This window comes from Anolis sagrei, chromosome 3, assembly GCF_037176765.1.
Source record: "Anolis sagrei isolate rAnoSag1 chromosome 3, rAnoSag1.mat, whole genome shotgun sequence".
Taxonomy (NCBI): Eukaryota; Metazoa; Chordata; class Lepidosauria; order Squamata; family Dactyloidae; genus Anolis; species Anolis sagrei.
Window position 1 is genome coordinate 58,458,514 of NC_090023.1, and position 21,923 is coordinate 58,480,436.

Genomic DNA, 21,923 nt, shown 5'->3' on the forward strand with positions numbered 1-21,923 from the left:
AACCTACTTTATTATTTATTCTGAATGGAGCTGATTCAACGTCTTTATCAATGACTTTGATGACAGAATAGAAGGCATGTTTATCTAATCTGCAGATGATATTAAATTGGGAAGGATAGCTAATACCTCAGAGGAGAGGATAAGAATCCAAAACGACCTTAACAGATTAGAGAGCTGGACCAAAATTAACAAAATGAATTTCAACAGGGAGAAATGTATGATACTATGCTTAGGCAGAAAAAGAATTAAATGTACAGATATATATGAATCACAACTGACTTAAAAAGAGGACATGTTGAAGGTGGAGGCTCCTTCTTTGGTGGAGGCTCCTTCTTTGGAAGCTTTTAAGCAGAGGCTGGATGGCCATCTGTCAGGGGTGCTTTGAATGCAATATTCCTGCTTCTTGGGAGGGGGTTGGACTGGATGGCCCATGAGGTCTCTTCCAACTCTATGATTCTATGATTCTATAATTCTATGAAGGGATCCAGGAGTCTTAGTAGACCACAAGCTGAACGTGAGTAAATAATGTGATGCACAAGCTTTAAAAAGCTAATGGGATTCTAGGCTGTATCAATAGGAGGATGGTGTCTTGATAGAGGGAAGTTGTAGTCCTACTGCATTCTGTTTTGGTCAGACCTCATCTAGAATCCTGTGTCTAGTTCCGGGCACCACAATTCAAGAAGAATGTCGACAAGCTGGAATATGTCCAGAGAAGGTTTACCAAAGTGATCAGAGGTCTAGAAGCCAAGCCCTATGAGGAGCAACCTAGAGAGCTGGGTATGTTTAGCTTGGGGAAAAAAGGATGAGGAGGACATGATAGCCATGTTTAAATATTCGAAAGAAAGTCATATTGAAGAGGAAGCAAGCTTGTTTTCTGCTATTCTGGAGACGAGCACAGAGAGCAACAGATTCAAGCTTCAGGAAAAGAGATTCCACTTAAACATTAGGAAGAATTTCCTAATGGTTAAGTTGTTTGACAGTGAAATACATTGCCTCGGACTGTGATGGTCTCTCCTTCTCTGGAGATTTTTAAGCAGGGGCAGGATAGCCATCTGTCAGGAGTGCTTTGACTGCATTTTCCTGCATGGCAGGGGGTTGATTTTGATGGCCCTTGTGGTCTCTTCCAACTGTATGATTCTATGAAAAAAAATATTTTGTAAAACAGACACATACAATGCATGCTCCTAATCAATGTTACAATTTAGTTTGATTAATTTCATCATTGTATTTTTGATTTCATCAATGATGATCTTTTACAAACAATAGTAAATTTTGAAAGTCTTACTATCAGTTCATCTCTTTGCAAAAGGAAAAAAAGATTTGTCAATGATCCCAGCACTCTGACAAATGTCATTGTCGCTTCTACACTGAAAATACAACAGGAGCTGTGTCAACTCTCTATTTTGTTAAGTCCAAATAGCAACTCAGTGCCATAGCTGCATTGTTAATTATCTTCATTATTGACCAAGTTGAAGATGCTACTCACTTCTTTCCATATGCCTTCAAGCCATTTCCAATTTATGGGAATTCTCAGGCAAATTTATCGTGAGTTTTTCTCAGCAATATTTATTCAGAGGAGTTTTCCCACTACCTTCACCCAGTGGTTCTCAACCTGTGTGTCCCCAGGTGTTTTGGTTCACAACTCCCAGAAATTCCAGCCAGTTTACCAGCTGTTAGGATTCCTGGGAGGTGAAGGCCAAAACATTTGGGACTCACAGGTTGAGTACCACTGCTTCATCTGAAGCTGAGATAGTATGACTTGCCTAAAGTCACCCAGTGAGTTTCAGTAACAGAGCAGGTATTCAAACCCTGATCTTGCAGTCCTAGTCCAACACTCAATCACCCTGCTGGCTCCTATGCTACTAACTAGTTCATCTAAATCAATGGTTGGATAATCATCAATTGGTGGGGTTGTTAGATGAAATGAGTGTCAGGGCCTCTGTTCTTTAATACTTATGTGGGAAAGAATTTCAACAAGCGTTCCTTGTCACACAGGGAAAGTCTTTGAAAGTCTTTGTTCAACACAATTAAAGGGATTGAAATCCTGTGCAATTTTTCACCCAGCCACCCTATTGATTAGATTACAGCATGACTTGAGTTTAACTTCTTAGGAATGAAATTTGTGTATAATTTTAAAACTAGGAAATCTGGATACAGTTACAGAGAATTATGGTATAACCGTAGTACAATTAACTATAGAAAGAAATGCATCTAGTTGTGTGTCTGGGAGAATCAGGGGTTATGTATTGACTTAAGACCCATATTGCTTTGGCTCACACAGGAAACAGAGCAAATCTATTTTCTAGTTTTTGAAATGTGTTCCAAACAAAACTTTAAAGATTGAAAAAGTAATTAACATTTGCAAAAGCAAAGGCTGGGTTTATGGGCTCAGTGGTTAAACAGCAGAACTGACATTCTTGGTAGAATAGAGGCATTTATTTATTTGTTTATTTATTTACTGTATTTATTATATATTTGTTTATTTATTTATTTATTTACTGTATTTTTACCCCACCCTTCTCACCGAAGGGGACACAGAGCGGCCTTACAATAGGTAACAATTCACTGCCATATAAAACAGACATATAATCAAATAACATATACTGTACATTAAAAACATAAAATTGAAAAGCATATAAACATTAAAACCGATTATTAAAACCACACAGTTCTGGAATGTACAGCCAGAATTTTCCCCAGACGATTACAGCTATCCAGTAATTTGGAAATCCCTAGCCTTTGTCTCACTGTAGCAGCAGTAGCACTAGGAGCTAGAGTGATGCTGCATTGGTTGTGTCTCAAACCATTCAGCAAGCGAGAGTCCAAAAGTGGCAGGCTGAAACCTGGAACATCAATCAATGGCTGAGACTAGATGAGAAACTGCCTCCTGGGTGACTTGGAAGGTGCTGCACTCTGGCACCATGAGACAGAGTAAATTTTAAGAAATGGGGCTATAAAGTGGAGTCTGCGACATGCAAGTGTGGAAAAAGAGCAAACTACAGACCACCTACTATAATGCAGTCTGAGTCCTGCCACATGCACAATGGAGGACCTTCTCACAGAGACACCAAAAGCACTCCAATTGGCCAGCTTATGGTCAAAAAAAATTTAGTAATGCCAAGTTTTTAACTGTGTTTGTGGTTTTTTTTTAATACATTATAACGGTATTCTCAATTTGCTTCTGACACAATAAATAAATAACCCTTTCAGACAGCCTGTGGTGTTTGAGAGTGTTTAGTTGTACTATAATGAGGACAAAATGGACATGGTGCTACTGAATGGGTACTTTTTGATCTTTTTGCCACCCCAAGAATGGTATAGTTGTCACCCGGAAGCAATTTTTCTTAATAAGGTGACAGAAGAAAAGCCAACCCACCTTTCTTTCTTTGCCAGGGTCCCATCAACCTGCAGTGGAGAAAGAAAGAAAAGAATCATTAATTGCTTTATGATCTCTCCCTCCCACACACACACACACACACACACACACACAAACACTTAATTTTCTACTCCTTTGCTTTTTTTTCTGGGGGAAGGGTCAGTTTCTTCAGGAGTGCTTGAAAAAACCAGAAGTCCTCTTGAAACCAGATTTGTGTTTTGTTCAGTCGCATCCAACTCTTTGTGACCTCATGGACAAGCCCACGCCAGAGCTCCTTGTTGCCGTCACCACCCCCAGCTCCTTCAAGGGCAAGTCAGTCACTTCAATGATAACATTCATCCATCTTGCTCTTAGTCGGCCCCTCTTCCTTTTCCCCCAGCATCATTATTTTCTCCAAGCTTTCCTATCTTCTCATTATGTGGCCAAAGTACTTCATCTTTGCCTCTAATATTCTTCCCTCCAGGTAGCAATCAGGGTTTATTTCCTGGAGTATGGACTGGTTTGATCTTCTTGCGGTCCAAGGCACTCAGAATTTTCCTCCAACACCACAGTTCAAAAGCATCTATTTTCCTTTGCCCAGCCTCCATATGGTCCAGCTCACATCCATAGGTTATGATGGGAATACCATTGCTTTAACTATGCGGATCTTCATTGCTACTTACACCAGTGTGATGTCTCTACTCTTCACTATTTTATTGAGATTTGTCATTGCTCTTCTCCCAAGAAGTAAAGATCTTCTGATTTCCTGGCTGAAGTCTGTGTCTGCAGTAATCTTTGTGCGTAGAAATACAAAGTCTGTCACTGCCTCCATGTTTCCTCTCTCTATTTGCCACTTATCAATCAGTCTGGTTGCCATAATCTTCTTGTTTTTTTAAAAAAAAATATTTAACTGCAACCTAGCTTGTGCACTTTCTTCTTTCATCTTGATTAGAAGGCTCCTCAGTTCCTCCTCGCTTTCAGCCATCAAAGTGGTATCATCTGCATGTCTAAGGTTGTTAATGTTTCATCCAGCAATTTTCACTCCAGCCTTGGATTCATCAACCCCACATCGTATGATGTCTTCTGCATACAAGTTGAATAGATAGGGTGAGAGTATACAGCCTGCCCCACTCCTTTCCCAATCTTCAACCAGTCTGTTGAAGATTGGGCCTCCTCCTCCAACCCCCATATAAGTGGAGCCAAGCCGCCTTTCTTTCCTTTGCCAGGGTCAAATCAAGCTGCAGTGGAAAAAGAAAGACATGATCATCAAGTTTGCAGATGACACCAAATTGGGAGGGATAGCCAATACCCCAGAAGACAGGAGCAGAATTCAACATGATCTAAACAGATTAGAGAGATGGGACAACACCCACAACATGAAGTTCAACGGTGACAAATGCAAGGTACTCCACTTAGGCAGAAAAAATGAAATGCAAAGATACAGAATGGGGGACACAGTAGCTGTGAAAAAGATCTAGGAGTCCTTGTGGACAACAAGTAAAACATGAGCCAGCAATGTCATGAGGTGGCAAAAAAGCCAATGAGATTTTGCACTGCATAAATAGAAGTATAGTGTGTAGATATAGGGAAGTCATGCTACTCCTCTTTTCTGTCTTGGTCAGACCACACCTGGAATCACACTGTGTCCAATTCTAGGCACTACAATTTAAGGGAGATGTTGACAAGCTGGAAGGTATCCAGAGGAGGGTGACTAAAATGATGAAGACTCTGGAGAACAAGCCCTATGAGGAGTGGCTTAAAGAGCTGGGCATGTTTCACTTTCAGAAGAGAAGGCTGAGAGAAGACATGATGAGAGCCATGTATAAATATGTATGGGAAAATCATAGGGTGGAGGGAGCAAGCTTGTTTTCTGCTGCCCTTGAGACTAGAAAGAAAAGGAGATTCCACCTGAACATTAGGAAGAACTTCCTGACTATGAGAGCTGTTCAGCAGTGGAACTCTCTGCTCCAGAGTGTGGTGGAGGCTCCTTCTTTGTAGGCTTTTAAGCAGAGGCCGGATGGCCATCTGTCAGGGTGCTTTGAATGTGGTTTTTCTGCTTCTTGGCAGAGGGTTGGACTGGATGGTCCATGAGGTCTCTTCCAACTCTATGATTCGTTGCGTCCCTTAATTTTGTACTCCTTGTCTTTTTTCTTGGGGGGGGGGGGTCGGTTTCTTCAGGAATGCTTTAAAAATCCAGAAATCCTCTTGAAACCAGATTTGTAAATTTGTTTTAGAAGGGATAGCCAATCTGTGAGGAAAGATCCTGCCTGCCAGTGCCAACCTTTCCTCCTCATCCGGATATTCTTCCCAAAGTTGCGTTCAACATCCCACATCTTCCTCCTCACCCACCACCCCGAACATCAGCCCCAGCGAAAGGGAAGGGCCTCCTGCCCGAGGCATCCTCTCAAGGCGGCTTTTCTTTGGAGAGACACCAGCAACCCGTCTCCCCACCACCGCCGAGGTAACGAATCAATTCAAGGAGAGTCCCCCTCACTCCTCCCATCCATGCCTCTCTGTGTGTGTGTGTGTGTCTGTCTGTCCTCGGAATCCGCTTGCTTTGTAGTTTCCCCCTGCAATGGAGCAGTAGGACCCAGGGGCCTGCCACAGCCACCAATAGACGCTCCTTCGTGGATCTATTTGTATGCAATGCCTTCTGCTCTGCGCATTAATGGTAATACTGAAAAAAACGGAGTCTGAAAGAATTCTCTGCTGAAGACGGATTGGATTGCCGGGGCTCCTGGCAGTGGGGCCAAACCCAGTTTCATCCCTCTTGTACGGAGAGGGGGGAAAACCTCTCGACTCGCGTGTTTGCCTGAACTCACAAGGAGGTCTCTCTCTCTCTCTCTATCTCAACCTCGCTGTGTATGTGTGAGTGCGAGCCTGCGAAGGAAAGTTGCAAGGACTGCCTGGATCATGGAGCCGCTTGTTCTCTGACCTCCTCCTCCTCGTCTCCGAAGGTAAGTGGAGAGTTAATCCCAACATGGATTTTTTTTTTTTACTTGCCTACAAGTGTCAGGTTTGCCTTTGGGGAGGAGACGGGGTGTTTTTGGATGGCGGTTTGGGCTGCAGTTGTGTTTGGGCTGCGGTTATGACGGCTTTGAGACCAACCAGTTTGGAAAGAGGGGAAAGGGACGATTGGAAGATGAAGCCGTTTGGCAAAGCCAACAAGTTTCCTTGAGGCGATCCGGGGGGGGGGGGTAGTTCCCGGGTGACGGGGAGGAGAAGAGAGGGCTCTAACTGCCACAGATGCGAATCGGAAAGTCGCAGGGCACCCCGAAGCGTGGCTTCAAAGCCTGCCAGTCTTTCCCTGGAGCGAGTGAATACCCCTCGTTTGGGAGCTGTCCAATCCATCGCCTTTCTCCGCTGGGTTTTGCTTAGGGCCCTTCCAGACAGCCCCATATCCCAGAATATCAAGGCAGAAAATCCCACAATATCTGCTTTGAAATGGGTTATGTGAGTGTGATCTTCTGGGATATAGGGCTGCGTGGAAGAGTCCTAAGTCTCTAGGTAGGGGACGGTTTGGGGAAGCAACTTTGCCAGAAGGGTTGGCTAACTTGGCTGGGCTTCTGGGACTGCAGAGGAAGGCGAGAGTGCCAGCCAGGTTTCCTTGAGCCTGGGACTTCAGATCTGGCCGCATAACCTTTTGCGATGGCGAGCAAAGCGGTGTGGATCTGGGGGGCATTGCTATACTACTATAGTCATGAAGTATATAGCCTTGTTTGCTTCTTCCTTGAGTTTGGACGCGGGGAATTTGGTGTTTTGGAGGAGGAGGAGGAGGAGAAGGAGGAAAAGGAACAGGCTCTGCAGTCAAGGCGAGCTCTCCTTCTGTGCCTCAGCTTTTGTGCTTGTGTTCGGGATGAAACCTATGCTTCCCTTTGAGATGCTTCTTTGAAAGGAAGAGTCCTCGCCTGCCTCCCCTTTCCTTTCCCATCCCAACGTGGGATTTTGCTTGAGAGCCGGCGCCAAGGAAGCGCCAGGGAAGCGTATTGCAGGTAGGGGAGCCGGCCAGCGCCTGCATTATGCATGCTCTTGCTAGAGGGAGCAAGGGGGGGGGGGATCCTCCTCCTCCTCCTCTGGCTTTGAGGCGGGGAGGACTGCTGTTGCGGCTGCCTCACACAATGGAGAGGGGGAAACCCTTCTGGTTCTGGGCAGGGAGGAGGAGGAAGAGGAGGAGGAGGAGAGAGGGGAGGAAAGGGGGCTCGCCTCGCCGCAGCTTGTTCTGCAGCCTCCAGTGCCGCAAAACTGTCCTCCTCCCTGCCTCCCCTTCTCTACTCCAAGCACACACTCCTCCATCCCTTCCTCCCCTTCCTGGGGACGTGGAAAAGGTACGCTATGGAGTGAAGCGACTCTAAGCTTGTGGGGAGAGAGGAGCAGGCGCCCCACAAATGATGGTGCTTGGTGTTGGCTCCTTTCGGCTGCCTTTTCGCCTTTTCTGTCCTCGGGAGAGGAATGCAAAGGGAGCGTCGCCCACCACCACTCCCCCTCCCCCTCCTCCTCCTCCTCCTCCTCCTCCTCCCGCCCCACCTCTCTTTCCTTCCAGCTGGACCCAAATAGACTGAGCTTGGTTTGGTCACTCGCGAGGCTCCTTCAGTCTCGCCCAAGTAGCCCCAAGGAAGTGGAATTTATTTTCCTGTCAATAAGACACTTGCTTTATTTTCCAAATTGGGAGGGATAGCCAATACCCCAGAAGACAGGAGGAACACATTAGAGAGATGGGCCAAAACGAACAAAATGAAGTTCAACAGGGACAAAAGCAAGATACTCCACTTAGGCAGAAAAAAAACGAAATGCAAAGATACAGAATGGAGGATGCCCTACATGTGAAAAAGATCTTGGAGTCCTTGCGGACAACAAGTTAAACATGAGCCAACAATGCCACGCAGCAGCTTAAAAAGCCAATGGATTTTGGCCTGCATAAAGAGGAGTATAGAGTCTAGATCCAGGGAAGTTATGCTACCCCTCTATTCTGCCTTAGTCAGACCACACCTGGAATGAAACTGTGTCCAGTTCTGGGCACTGCAATTGAAGGGAGATGTTGGCAAGTTGGAATGTATCCAGAGGAGGGTGACTAAAACAATTAAGGGTCTGGGGAACAAGCCCTATGAGGATAAGAAACAAGCCATTGTTCCTTATCCTGGTCTCCAGGGCAGCAGAAAACAAGCTTGCTCCCTCTTCCCTATGATTTCCCCTCACATATTTATACATGGCCCTCATGTCTTAAAGAGCTGGGCATGTTTAGCCTGCAGAAGAGAAGGCTGAGAGGAGACATGATGAGGGCCATGTATAAATATGTGAGGGGAAATCATAGGGAGGAGGAAGCAAGCTTGTTTTCTGCTGCCCTGGAGACCAAGATAAAGAACAATGGCTTCAAACGACAGGAAAGGAGTTTCTCCTGATCATTACGAAGAACTTCCTAACTGTGAGAGGTGTTCAGTAGTGGAATTCTTGGCCCCAGAGTGTGGTAAAGGCTCCTTCTTTAGAGGCTTAAAAATGGAGGATAGATGGCCATCTGTTGGGAGTGTTTTGAATGCAATTTTCCTGCTTCTTGGCAGAATGGGGTAGGACTGGATGGCCCACAAGTTCTCCTCCAACTCTATGATTCCATGATTCTGTGATTTTTTTTCCTGCATTTTTAACCCACTCTATCTCACTTTTGCAATGATTCAATGCCACATTGCAACATAAAAGCAGACCAATATACAACACATTAAATGTTAAAACCATAATAAGACCATATAAATACATTTTTTAAAAAACTAATTGAAACCATTGCATCTTAATCACACAATCACAGTCCAAGTTATCCTGCGGTTGTGCTCCTTCCCAAACACTTGATTCCACAGCCAGGTTTTAACTTTCTTTCTGAAAACCAGGAGGGAAAAAACCAATCTAATATCAGTGGGGAGGGAATTCTATAGTCAAGGGTCAAGAGGCTGGGACTGGGAGCAGGACCTCCCCAGAAGATGTTAACATCCAAGCTGGTTCATAGGGAGAGACACATTAGCTCCCAATACATCCTTCCATTCAGCTATGTGAAATGTTAGTACTAAAGTACTAAACTAGTGTGGTGTGGAGGCCCTATCCGGTGACCTTGGAGGATAGGTCACATTTAGCAAGGATCCAGGAATATGTATTGCCTCAGAATCAAACTTGTGGCTTCCCAGTTTGTATACATAGTACAAGAAACACACAATAGAGTACAACAAACACATTTCACTCTCCAAGGCCGAGCTAGAGTTGTCTCACACCCACAGTCTCCAAGGTGCAAGAGGTGTCGCATTCACGGCTGATGGAATGAGTTCAGGCAGGGAATTCCACAAGCATACATTTCTCCAACCCAACAGTAAATAATACAACAAATATAATAACTATCCATTCATAGCAGTGGCTTGAAATGACTGCGTGACTCAGTTTAACAGCGGGGTCACTTCAGATGGCCACACATGAACATTATACAAGTTAGGGCTTGTTTACATTGTTTTGACCCTGCAATGGCCCTCTTGAGGCTACTTGCACATCACACATATTGTAGTGAGATTGCCATAACAGGCCACACATTTCTCCCTGGCAAACTCTCCCCACTTGTTAGCTTGCCATCCATGTCTCCAATCTTTTGCATTATTTCCAGTCCCTCACATAAGAGGTCTACCCCCTCCCCCTCCCCAGGTCAGTGATGGAAATATATGTATTGTCTATTAAGTGGGGCTATGCTACTTCTGATGTTGCGATATGAAAGTATTTGCACATATTGATCTTCATTTAAATAATAATAATAAAACTCTTGGTGTGAATGACCACCTCCCAGCAACCAGTTCCACTCAGCCTCAACTTCACAGTGAAGCAATGCCACTTAGGCCCCTTCCACACAGCTGTATAAAATCCACATTGAACTGGATTATATGGCAGTGTGGACTCAGATATTCAAAAGCAGATACTGTGAATTATCTGCCTTGATATTCTGGATTATAGAGCTTTGTGAAAGGGCCCTTAGAAGGCCAATCACATGCCAAAAAGTCCAGATTTTCTGGCAGCTAGGAGATAAATGGCAAGATCTTTGAACTGAATTAAAGTCAAAAATTGTGAATAATTGAGAATGTTGTGTGTCAGGATCACAGTGCCTAGAGAAATAAGTAGGACTTTTTGGTTCAGGTAGAAGAACCCTTATTCACCATTTTATGGTGTACTTTTCTATCCCCAAACATCTGCTTCCACACCTCCTCAGATCCCCATACTAGTTGATAGTGATTACATCTTTATGCCCTGGAAAAAGATGTCCATAATTTCTGGTACCTGACGGTGCATCCACACTATAGAATTAATGCAGTTTGGCTCCACTTCAGTTGTCATGGCTCAATGTTATAGAATCATAGAAACTGTGGTTTTAAAGGGTTCTTAGCCTTCTCTGCCTTAGAGAACTGCTCTCTCACCAAACTACAAATTCTTTATTTTCTTAGTATTGAGCCCTGGCAAATAAAGTGGTGTCAAATTGTATTAATTTTGCAATGTAGACATGCCCTTCAGTGACAGTTCTAAAAGGGTTTTCACAGTTTTTGCCAAACAGTTACAACTCCCATGATCCCATAGCATTAAATCATAACAGTTACAATAGTGTCAAACTGCATTAATTCTACAGTGGAGATACACCCTTCATTGTCAGCATTTTTTCTGATGAATGAAGTCTAAAGTGACTACAGCAACTTCCTGATGCAAAAAAGGTTCCATAGCAGAAGCCAAGATTATGGTTTACAGGTGTATGTGTGTGTTTTCAGTCTGCCTCACATCTGTTATTTCAGGAATAAAGCACTGCCTAAAATGGATAACAAATGAGTATGCTGATCTCGCCAACACTGTTGTCACATCAATATATGAGGTACTTTTTCTGAGGAGCACTGTAATATAGCAGGATTTGTGTGTACTTTGACAAGGCATTTCACAAAAATCCCCTGAGATGAAAGCAATAACATACAGAAAACACTGCAGCTCCCATTGTGCCACAAGGTTGTTTCACTTTATTTGCTTCCTAAATGGATAGGATTTTAGATTTAATGGAAAGAATCAGTCCGCATATTGGCTTCGTGAAAAGGAATAAGCAACATTTTAGGATGTTATGTAATGTTGGTATGTCTAAAAGCATTTACAAAAATTTTGATGATACTGAAACATCTTCCCAAGATTGTAATTCAAAATCTAAATTTACCAGAACACTGGTTTTGCTTTTGCAATAGCTCTCATTCCTTTTTTTTCTATTGTTTACTTGTAGTATTCACACTTGCATATAAAGAGTATTGATAGAAAAGGCACCATTGTATGTAATTTTATAGGAACGTAATTTTGGTGAGTTCAGTTGTACTTACTCCTCTGTAAGTACTGCAGTCTATTCAGGAGCAAGGTTTTCATTTTTGTAGCCAGGAATTGGAGCTTCCGACATGGCAGGAAAAACAATAGCTGTGACAATTTTCCATAGATAACCCACTATACAGGAAAAAGAAAGATTCACTTGGTGTTCTGGCTGAATAAATCATCAGATCAGCCACAGAAGAAAGATGATGCTTATGGCTAGGGATCACACTTGTGACATAAAAACTGACTAGTATGAGCCATTTGAAAAACAGTAACCATAGCTATCCATCAGTAGTACCAGGAGCTTTCCTGATCCAATCTCTGGAATTTCTAAGTTGGGCTAGAGCAGGCATGAGCAAACTAAGGCCCAGGGGCCGAATACAGCCTCCTGGGCACTTACCTCAGGCCCTCCTCATTCTCCCTGTCTTCTTGGCATAAGGAAATGGCACCCCACCACTTCCTTGGGCCAAAAAGATGGGGGGAAGGCACACAGACGATGAGAGCCCTCTGGAGCACTCTCAGCCACCGCGTATTTCATTCTCCTCCCAACATAAGGACAGTGCAAGTGGCCCCATTCTTATGCTGGGAGGACAGCTCAAGGAAGGCACGTGGTGGCTGAGAGCCCACTGGAGCACTCTTAGCTGCCAACTGTATCATTTTCCTTCTGTCATAATGCTAAGAGGACAGTTCAAGGATCTGGGGAGGAGGATCAGGGCAGTCGTCGCATGTCCCGTCTTTCTCCCAGCCTAAGGATGGGGCAAGCAGCCCAGTCCTTATGCTGGGAGAAAAACCTGAAGATGACCCAGGTCCTGCTCTGCCTCCTCCTGGCCCCACACTCTCCCAGCCTGTCCCATCCAGCATGCAAACAGCCCCCCTCCCTCCTGGCCTAGCCCTCTTGGGCAAGCCCACAATGCGAACCCAAGGCAAAAATAATAATAATAATAATAATAATAATAATAATAATAATAATAATAATAATAAAAGCTCATGCCTGGGCTAGAGAAACTTCTGCTTAAATTGTGGCAAGTTGCTGCATGTGAATATGAATCATGGGCCAACTAAACTAGAGAATATATTTAGTGGTAGCCAAGTTCACAATGCTGTAGGAAAAGCAAAATCCAAAATCCATAAAAAGCAATAGCTTTATTGGCCAACCAGAAATGCACAAAATGTTGGTACATCATGCAAATTTGTTTGTTCATGGGCAGGGAGGGGAGCACATAGAAGAATAGTGATGACGTTAAGGTCACAGGCTTTCACTTTCAGATGTTATTTCTGTTGCTGGTTATGATGGTCTAGTGAGGACTCAGTGCAGATCTTGTGGGGACTAGGGATAAAGGGATATAAAAATGGGGTAATAAAATGCTTGCCTATGCGGAGACTAGCATAAAGGGCAGTAAAAGGCAGGTAATAAAATGTCAACTCCATTAGCAATGAAAAGAAACTTCCCTTGAGATTCAAGCTGTTCCTGTCCTGTGTGAAGCTGGCTGCACTTTTCTTAGGAAAAAATGTGGAAAAATATTTAGGTGCTGTATAGGTGAATCTTACCTGTTCAAACATATCTCCTTCTATGAACCATCTTGGACATTAAGATCTGCTGGGGAGGCCCTTCTCTCATTCCCACCACCTTCACAGGCACAACTGGTGGGGATGAGAGACAGGGCATTCTCAGTGGTGGCCCCTCAGTGGTGAAATTCTTTCCCTAGTGAAATCACATCAGCCGCTTCCCTACTGACTTTCATAAAAAAGCTAAAAATGTGGTTGTGGGATCAAGTTTTCAGATAGCAATTTCCAAGTGCAATAAATGAATGTGAAATAGTGCAATGACAATTGGAATGGCCTTCAACTATGATATTGGATTACATGATTTTAGTAAGTTGTTTTAATTTATAGGTTTTTTTTTTACAGTTTTTTTTATATTCCACCCTTCTCACCCCACAGGGGACTTAGGGCAGATTACAGTATACACATATATGGCAAACATTCAATGCCAGTTTGACAGACAACGAATACAGACAATAATGTTTGATATGTTTTTAGTGCTTGGTTTTTAATGCATTGTTTATCTGTCTGATGTACATCAAATTGTACATCAAATTGTCATCAAATTGTGCCTTATATGTAAGCCACTATGAGTCCCCTTTGGGGTGAGAAGGGCGGAGTATAAATGTGGCAAATAAATAAAAACTATTCAAATATTAATATCCAGGCTATTATTGACATAATATGAAATTACATGGATCTTAGAAAATAAGATAATGCTGGGTAAAACTGAACACTGAACACAGTAAGAAAAGAGGAAGACTACATTTGTAGGTGGATTGTCTCAAAGGAATCTACAACTCAGAGTTTGCGAAACTTGAGCATGGCTGCTAGTATCCTAAGTCTCTTGGAAGTTTCTCCTTCATAGGAACACCTTAATTAAGTAAAAACTAACTTGATATCAAATACCAACAAATAGGATTTGACTTTTCACATTGCTCTATCATTTATGTGAGAGCTGGGACATCAGACATTTCTCAAAAATCTTTAGTAGCTTTTACAGTAAGGCAAACATTAGATGACAAGAAAGATTACAGTGATTTAAAATATAGTACTCTATACCTACTAAATACTAATTTCAAAAATTTTATTTTAAAGATTTAATTATTTTTGAAGATTAAAGAAAGTATATTTTAAAGAACATGTCGATGTAAATCATCTTTATATAGGTAAAGGTAAAATAAATAACAGTATTGGTATAAATATTGTTTATGCTCATGTAGAATAGAATTCAATATGAATGTTCAATAAATAAAATGACTATATTCTGAGACTGAGATGTTATCACATTTCACAATGTGATTTCAGAAATATTTTTATTGTGACAGTTTGGATTGTTTATTTTGTAAAGACAAATTCATCATGACATACAATATTAAACTTTATTTATATTCCGCTTTATCTCCCTGGAGGGACTCAGAGCAGATTATAGTTTTACATATATTAAGCAAACCTTCAATGCCTTTTTACACAGTTACAAAGACATGCAATACACAGACAGAGGTAAAGGCCTTCATATTTTCTGTCTCCAGCGTCTGGAGGCAATGCTCAACTCCGCCCATGGGAGGTGCTCTCGTTCCATTTTTCCATGCCGAGGAGCCTGTTGTCCATAGACTTCTCTAATCGTGTTCTGGCATGTCTACATGTAGTACCCTTTTACCTGTCTACTGAGGTGGTACCTATTGATCTACTTTCATTACATGTTTTCAAACTGCTAGGTAAGCAAAAACTAGAGCTAACAGCCAGGAGCTCACCCCAACTTGCAGCTTCGAACTGCTAACCCTCCAGTCAGCAAATTTCCTGCAGCTAGTGATTTAACCTGCTGCGCTACCACAGCCCCCTACATTATCTATATATATAAATTTGTTAGGGGCATCCAACGAGGAAACAAAACTCAAAAAAACCCCAACGAAACTTAACCAAAATTCCCATGCCCATAACACAACCCACAAGGTACAAACATATCTACTCAAAATGAAAAACAACACAACAACACACTCACAAAACGGCAAAACAACAAAACTCAAAAATCCCCCAACAAAACTTAACCACAATCCTTGTGCCCATAACACAACCCACAAGGTACAAACATATCTACTCAAAATGAAAAACAACACAACAACACACTCACAAAACGGCAAAACAACAAAATTTATTTATTTGCTTCATTTGTTAACCCCCGCTCTCAGCCCTAGGGCGACTCAAAAATCCCCCAACGAAACTTAACTAAAATCCCCGTGCCCATAACACAACCGACAAGGTACAAACATATCTACTCAAAATGAAAAACAACACAACAACACACTCACAAAACGGCAAAACAACAAAACTCAAAAATCCCCCAACGAAACTTAACTAAAATCCCCGTGCCCATAACACAACCCACAAGGTACAAACATATCTACTCAAAATGAAAAACAACACAACAACACACTCACAAAACGGCAAAACAACAAAACTCAAAAATCCCCCAACGAAACTTAACCAAAATCCCCGTGCCCATAACACAACCCACAAGGTACAAACATATCTACTCAAAATGAAAAACAACACAACAACACACTCACAAAACGGCAAAACAACAAAACTCAAAAATCCCCCAACGAAACTTAACTAAAATCCCCATGCCCATAACACAACCCACAAGGTACAAACATATCTACTCAAAATGAAAAACAACACAGCAACACACTCACAAAACGGCAAAAGAACAAAACTCAAAAAAACTCCAACGAAACTTAACCAAAATTCCCATGCCCATAACACAACCCACAAGGTACAAACATATCTACTCAAAATGAAAAACAACACAACACACTCACAAAACGGCAAAACAACTGAGCATGCGCATTGGCGCCCAGCCGCAAGTTCCATCGCGCGCGCACATGGCCTTCCGGCCAACGTTCCCTCTGCGGAAACCATGCCCACTCCAAGTCCCGCCGCGCCGCTTCCCGCACACACACACACCCTGCCGCACACACACACGCAACCCCACGCTCCATCACTCCCCCGCCGCCGCACACACACATGCAACCCCACGCTCCATCACTCCCCCCACCGCCGCACACACACGCAACCCCACTCCCCCCGCCGCCGCACACACACACGCAACCCCACTCCCCCCCGCCGCCGCACACACACACGCAACCCCAGGCTCCATCACTCCCCCCGCCGCCGCACACACACACGCAACCCCACGCTCCATCACTCCCCTGCCCCAATCTTACCTCCTTTTACTTCAGGCCACCTCCAAACCCCACCCCGCCCCTTCCTGCCCTGTCAAAATCTAGGAAAGACAGGAAGGAAGGAAAGAAGGAAGAAAGAGAAAGGGGGGGAAGGAAGAAAAGTTAGAGGAAGAAGAAAAGGAAAGAAATGGAAAGATGGAAGGAAAGAAAAGAGAGGCAGCAGAAGAGAAAGAAAAAGGGGGAAGGAAGGAAAGAGATAGAGAAAGAAGAGGAGAAGGAAAGATGGGAAGGAAGGAAGGAAGGAAGGAAGGAGGGAGGGAGGGAGGGAGGGAGGGAAAGAAGGAGAGAAAGGGGGAAGATTGGCCACAGCAACACGTGGCGGGTAAAGGTTGTTATTTCTATTATTATTATGCTATTATTCCTATGAGACCCTTTTAGGGGGAATGGAAGAGGTGTCAGGTCCCAGAGGCAATGCATTGCATTATTGTTATTGTTATGATGGTGGTGAAATAAAAGGAAATAAAAAGTGAAAGAAGGAAGCAAACAGGGAGGGAAGAAAGGCAAAGGAAGAAAGGGGGAGGGAATGAAGGAAAGAGAGAAGGATGAAACCAAGTAGTGAAAGAAGGAAAGAAAGAAAGAGGTAGAGAAGGAAGAGAGGAGAGAAAGGGGGAAGGAATGGGTAGGGACCTCTCTTTCATAATAGTCCAGATATCTACCTCAACCTTGATAAGTTGTACTATAGGCCACAGCAATGCGTGGCAGGGCACAGCTAGTTAACTATATGTAGTTAATATTGCCAATAATATTTTCATAACACAATGGTAATTGAAAATGTTACTGTGGATTTCAGGATATTGTGAAACTGCCTTTGGCTGAGCTGGGCTACTAATCCTATTGGTTCTCTGAAGCTCTCTGTGGACTTATTGGAAGACTTTCACCATAATGCCTGGGAGTCTTTCTGACTAAGAATGATTCCACTGGACATTGTACATGAAAACATATATTCGCTTCTTGAGCTTAATTTGAAAGAAAGGGGGGGGGGGACAGCAGAAGGGAGGTCAGCACATTTGGCTATAGCAGAATATCTCATGGCCATAATATTTTCATTATTATTATTAGTCAATTCATTTAACTAAAATGGTTCCACAGGAAGCATTCATTTTTTTGTTTTGTACAGTTTATGTAGACAATACATTCCTGAGTGACACAACTGCAATAAAATATCTGCTAATGTAAATTCCTTTCAAAAGTAGCTGTATGTTGCATTTAAATATATCAAAACAAAACAGTTGATACTCTAGAATAACATAGGGCCCTTCCACACAGCTGAATAAAATCCCTCATTTTCTGCTTTGAACTGGAAAATATGACAATATAGACTCAGATAACCCAGTTCAAAGCAGATGTTGGATTTTCTGTCTTGATATTCTGGGATATAGGGCTGTGTGGAAGGGTCCATAAACAATACAAATCAAAACAAAAAAATACTGGTTGCTAGAATAATCTGTTTTAAATTTAAAATGGCACATAATTTGAATTGTCATGATGCTTCTAAAATAATGGTATTGAAGGAATGAACATTACCATTGTGACAATTTTATCTTCTACAAAAGTAAATGTGACATACTTTCAGTATGACAACTGAAAGTGTGCCACATCTAGTTATTAGGGCTGGGCGGTTTCGTTTCGTTAATTCGTAATTCGTTAAAAAATCGTTATTTTTTTATAACGAAGCGATAACAAACCATTCTGGAGCAACTTAAAAATGAAACGAATTTTTAAATTTGTTTCGTAAATGCTTCGGATTCGTTATGTATTTGTTTCGTTATCGGTTTGAGGTCGTTGCGTTATTATTTCCGCATGTCTGGGGCAAGTTTTATAGTTGTTTTTTGTTTAATTAGTGAAAAACATTTATAATATCACACCAACAGTCAACAACAGAGGGAGAGGGAAGCTTCAGAAGTTCCCCCTGTCCCATTTGGAGGTTTTTTAGTGTATTGCGCGGTCGCATCCGCCATTAACGAATCGATTCGTTATTGTTTCGTATTTGTTTCATTAATGTTTTGTAATTTTTTTAACATTTACGAAATTTCGTAAATATCGAACTTTTTAAAAGAAAAATTTCGGAATTCTTTTAAATATCGAAACGCAAAAACCCCCAAAAAATGAATTGATTTTAGAAACAAATTTTTCCGTTGTTACCCAGGCCTACTAGTTATGTAGAAGATAGAATTTCATCATATCATGCAAGCCGTATTGGTTGACATTCTGCCTGCAGCCATTTGCTATAGTCCAACTGAATTCAGTTATTCTTTGATACAATCTCACTGAATTCAGTGAATCCCTGTTAATTTATCCTACATACCAGAATCCCAGAATAGGAGGATCAGTCAGCTAGACCCCTAAAAAGGCACAAGAGAAAAACCTATTGCTCTGTATTGGGAAAAAAGCTAAGGCAAGAGATCAACCAATAAAAACTTTTCTTGATTTCCTAGCTTGATGAAATTATGTCCAAAGAAGCTTTTAGATCTTCCAAAGAACCTGATGAAAAAATGGAGGTATTCCTAAAAGTCTGGGAGTGCATACTGTTTATCTCTACTAATTTTATCTATTGATCACAAAAAATAACTGTATGTTACGAAAATATGTAAATTGAGAGATAAACATGGACAGGGTTGGATCCAAACTTTGATCCTGAAGAGTTTTTTTCCTCCAGTTGCCCCCTTTTTTCCATGTAGGCTGATATGTCTTTAAAAATATGGTTTTGATAATCCACTGGGACTATATAGGAAATAGCCTTGGGGGGGGGTGCAGGAAGATAATGTGATTATTATTATTATTTCATAACAAAAGCATTGCATAAATTAGTATAAAACTGATAAAAAAACTGAAGGAGCACAGGCGGCTAAAAATGTTTTGACCAAAAATGGGCAACAGCAATGGCATGGTCTGTAGCCTCCAACAATTCTTCCTCGTATATGAGACAGGGCATAGTGGACAAGCATACAGATGTGGAGTTGTCTGTTCTGCTCTACAGTCTCAGAAGTTGTGGGATTTTTTAAGGTAGTGCCATTTTGCCAGTTTGTCTTTTGATCTGCCCACTCCACTTCTGAGTCTGTTCAGGGACTTCCAAGTTGCCCATTCTTGGTTTGCCCCTGGAGGAAGACCCTCATGAGAGGCCATCCAGTTGGAATTTCCTGGTTTAGCTGCCCAGAGAGATTCCCTTGTTGTTGCTGTGATGGCGTCAAGAGGAGTGGTAGTTCTTATAAAGCTTTTCCTTGATTTGAGTCTACTGGGAGGAGGCTGGTAGCAATGTAGTGGATGGCTTTCACAGTGTTCAACCTTATTTTTCTTACATTTAGCAGCAACTTCCCATTGCACATCGGGGGGGGGGGGGGCAATGCCAGCTAGCTTTTAGAGTTTATCAACAGGTGTAGGTTTAAGACATCCTGTGATTATTCTGCATGTTTCATTCAATGCTATGTTCAACTGCTTTAAATGGGCAGACTTATGCCAAACAAGGCAAACATACTTGGCATTTGAGTAAGACAAGGCCAGGGCTGATGTTCTTATTAATTTTGGGTTTGCACCCCATATAGTGCCAGTAAGTTTCTGCAGGATGTTATTGCGTGCAGCTACTTTGTGCTTGGTGTTCAAGCAGTGTTTCCTATATGCTAGTGTTCGATCTAAGGTGACACTGAAATATTAAGGATGGAAACAATGTTCAAGCTCTTGATCTTCCCAGGTGACTTTCAATTTCCTGTTGTCTTCATGGTTGCGTAGGTGGAAAGCACACACTTGTGTCTTGGCAAGATTAAGCTTCAGGTGGTTATCTTTGAGGTAGCTGGAGAGATCTTTCAAGGCATTAATAAGTTGGATTTCAATTTGTAGATGGACAAAGTCTTTTGGTTCATAGAATGTGATGTTTGGATCCAACCTACTGACAATTACTTGAACGTTCAGGAAAGTGATGCATGTTTCCTGTTATTTTCACACAATTTCCCTTCATTAATTTTTGAATGCAATAGGAAAATACACAAATCCTTAGAAGTAAAAACATACTAGTTGTTCTGGTACAGTGTACCAGGAGCTCCAACTTTATTTGCTTTGTATTAAATGTTTGGTTGCAGTCCAAGGTTTCAGGGACTCTGCAGATAAGTGGCTTCCTTTGGTTGCAGTCATAGGGCAAGTCACCTGTCCATCATTGTTAAGTTTTGGTTCCGCCCCTTGCTCAGGGCAATTGGGAAGGGAAGGGAGCCATTTTTTAGTTAGTCTCAGCAAGGAAAGTTAATGTATAGGACGTGTGCAAGCTTCCCCTGTACAAAAGCTTCAACCCTCAAGATTTCCGGGGGGTAACAGTTTTAAGAGCATCCAATAATTTCCAGGAAAACAGCCCTAAAGACCAAAGAACTCCAGCTGGAGAGTCTACTGCCTTACTGGTAGGTCCACTCAGCGTTCGAGGCGCAGTTCAACCTGGTAGCGGAGCCCACATCAGTAAGGATTGGATTACAGTCAACCTGGGAGAAGTTAAAAAGGGGATTTTCCTTTAAAGAAGAAGTTATTGAAGACAGTTGTCTGTCCTTCGTGGGCAAGGTTAGGAATTCACCAGTTGCCTAAAAGCTTAGAATCATTTGCTTAACTTTACTGAAGACAAGAGAAGTTTCTGTTTGATTGTTCATTAATAAAATACTTTGTTATACTTCACAAGCCATCTAAAGACTATTTGTGGTGAAAACCCTCTGAGAATTTCTCTTTAGGCCCCCTGGCTTCCCGCTGGGCAAAGGTTGCACGTCCTGTTCTAAAGGAAATTCTTCACAGGCCCAGCGCGCGACAGAACACTAGTGCAATTTAAACAGCACTTACAATAATGATTGTGTAAATTAGTGGTTCTTGCAAACTATGCAGTTACAATACTATGACAGGCACAGTTACATTCTACAGAATCCCATGGTTTACCCTAAACTTTTCATGGGTCATATGAAAATCCATAATTTTGGCTTCAAAACCTATCCTCGATTTATACAGCAATAGAGCTGGCACCACTTTAATTTCTGTAGCTTAGTACTATAGAATCATAGGACTTGTAGTTGAAGGTCTTTATCTTTCTCTGCCAACTGGTGTGGTACCTCAGCAATCTATGACTCTCATGATCCCATAGCATCGAGTGGATACAGCGGATGCTAGAATTTCTTAGAGGCCACCATCTGTGGTTAATGTAATAATCATCCAGGCCTCCAACTGGTTTTCTTTAAAATATTAGTCTGATCAACCATACCGTGAACCAGTTTCTGCCATACCAGTTCAAAAGTGATATAAGTGCTTGGTGCAGAGGAGCTCTAAGTATGTTATGGGATAGAATTGGGAAACTGTGAGCACACACCTTTATATATCTCTTGTTTTATTGCAGTAGTTAGATACTGTGAATAATGCTTGATAGACTTAAGCAAGCCACTTTCTCTGAGCTCAACAATAGGAATAATGTGACAGTAAAATGCTACTAC

At 42.2% G+C, this 21,923-nt stretch overlaps 1 protein-coding gene across 2 annotated transcripts in view; it reads left to right on the forward strand.

Moving 5' to 3' along the window:
- Positions 1-5,907: 5,907 nt before the first annotated feature.
- ROBO1 (roundabout guidance receptor 1) overlaps positions 5,908-21,923 on the forward strand; it is a 777,293-nt gene continuing 761,277 nt past the window's right edge. For both annotated transcript variants that reach the window (XM_067466684.1, XM_060770536.2), the window contains exon 1: positions 5,908-6,312. The gene's annotated coding sequence lies outside the window, so the exon portion shown is untranslated. The remainder of the gene's footprint in view (positions 6,313-21,923) is intronic.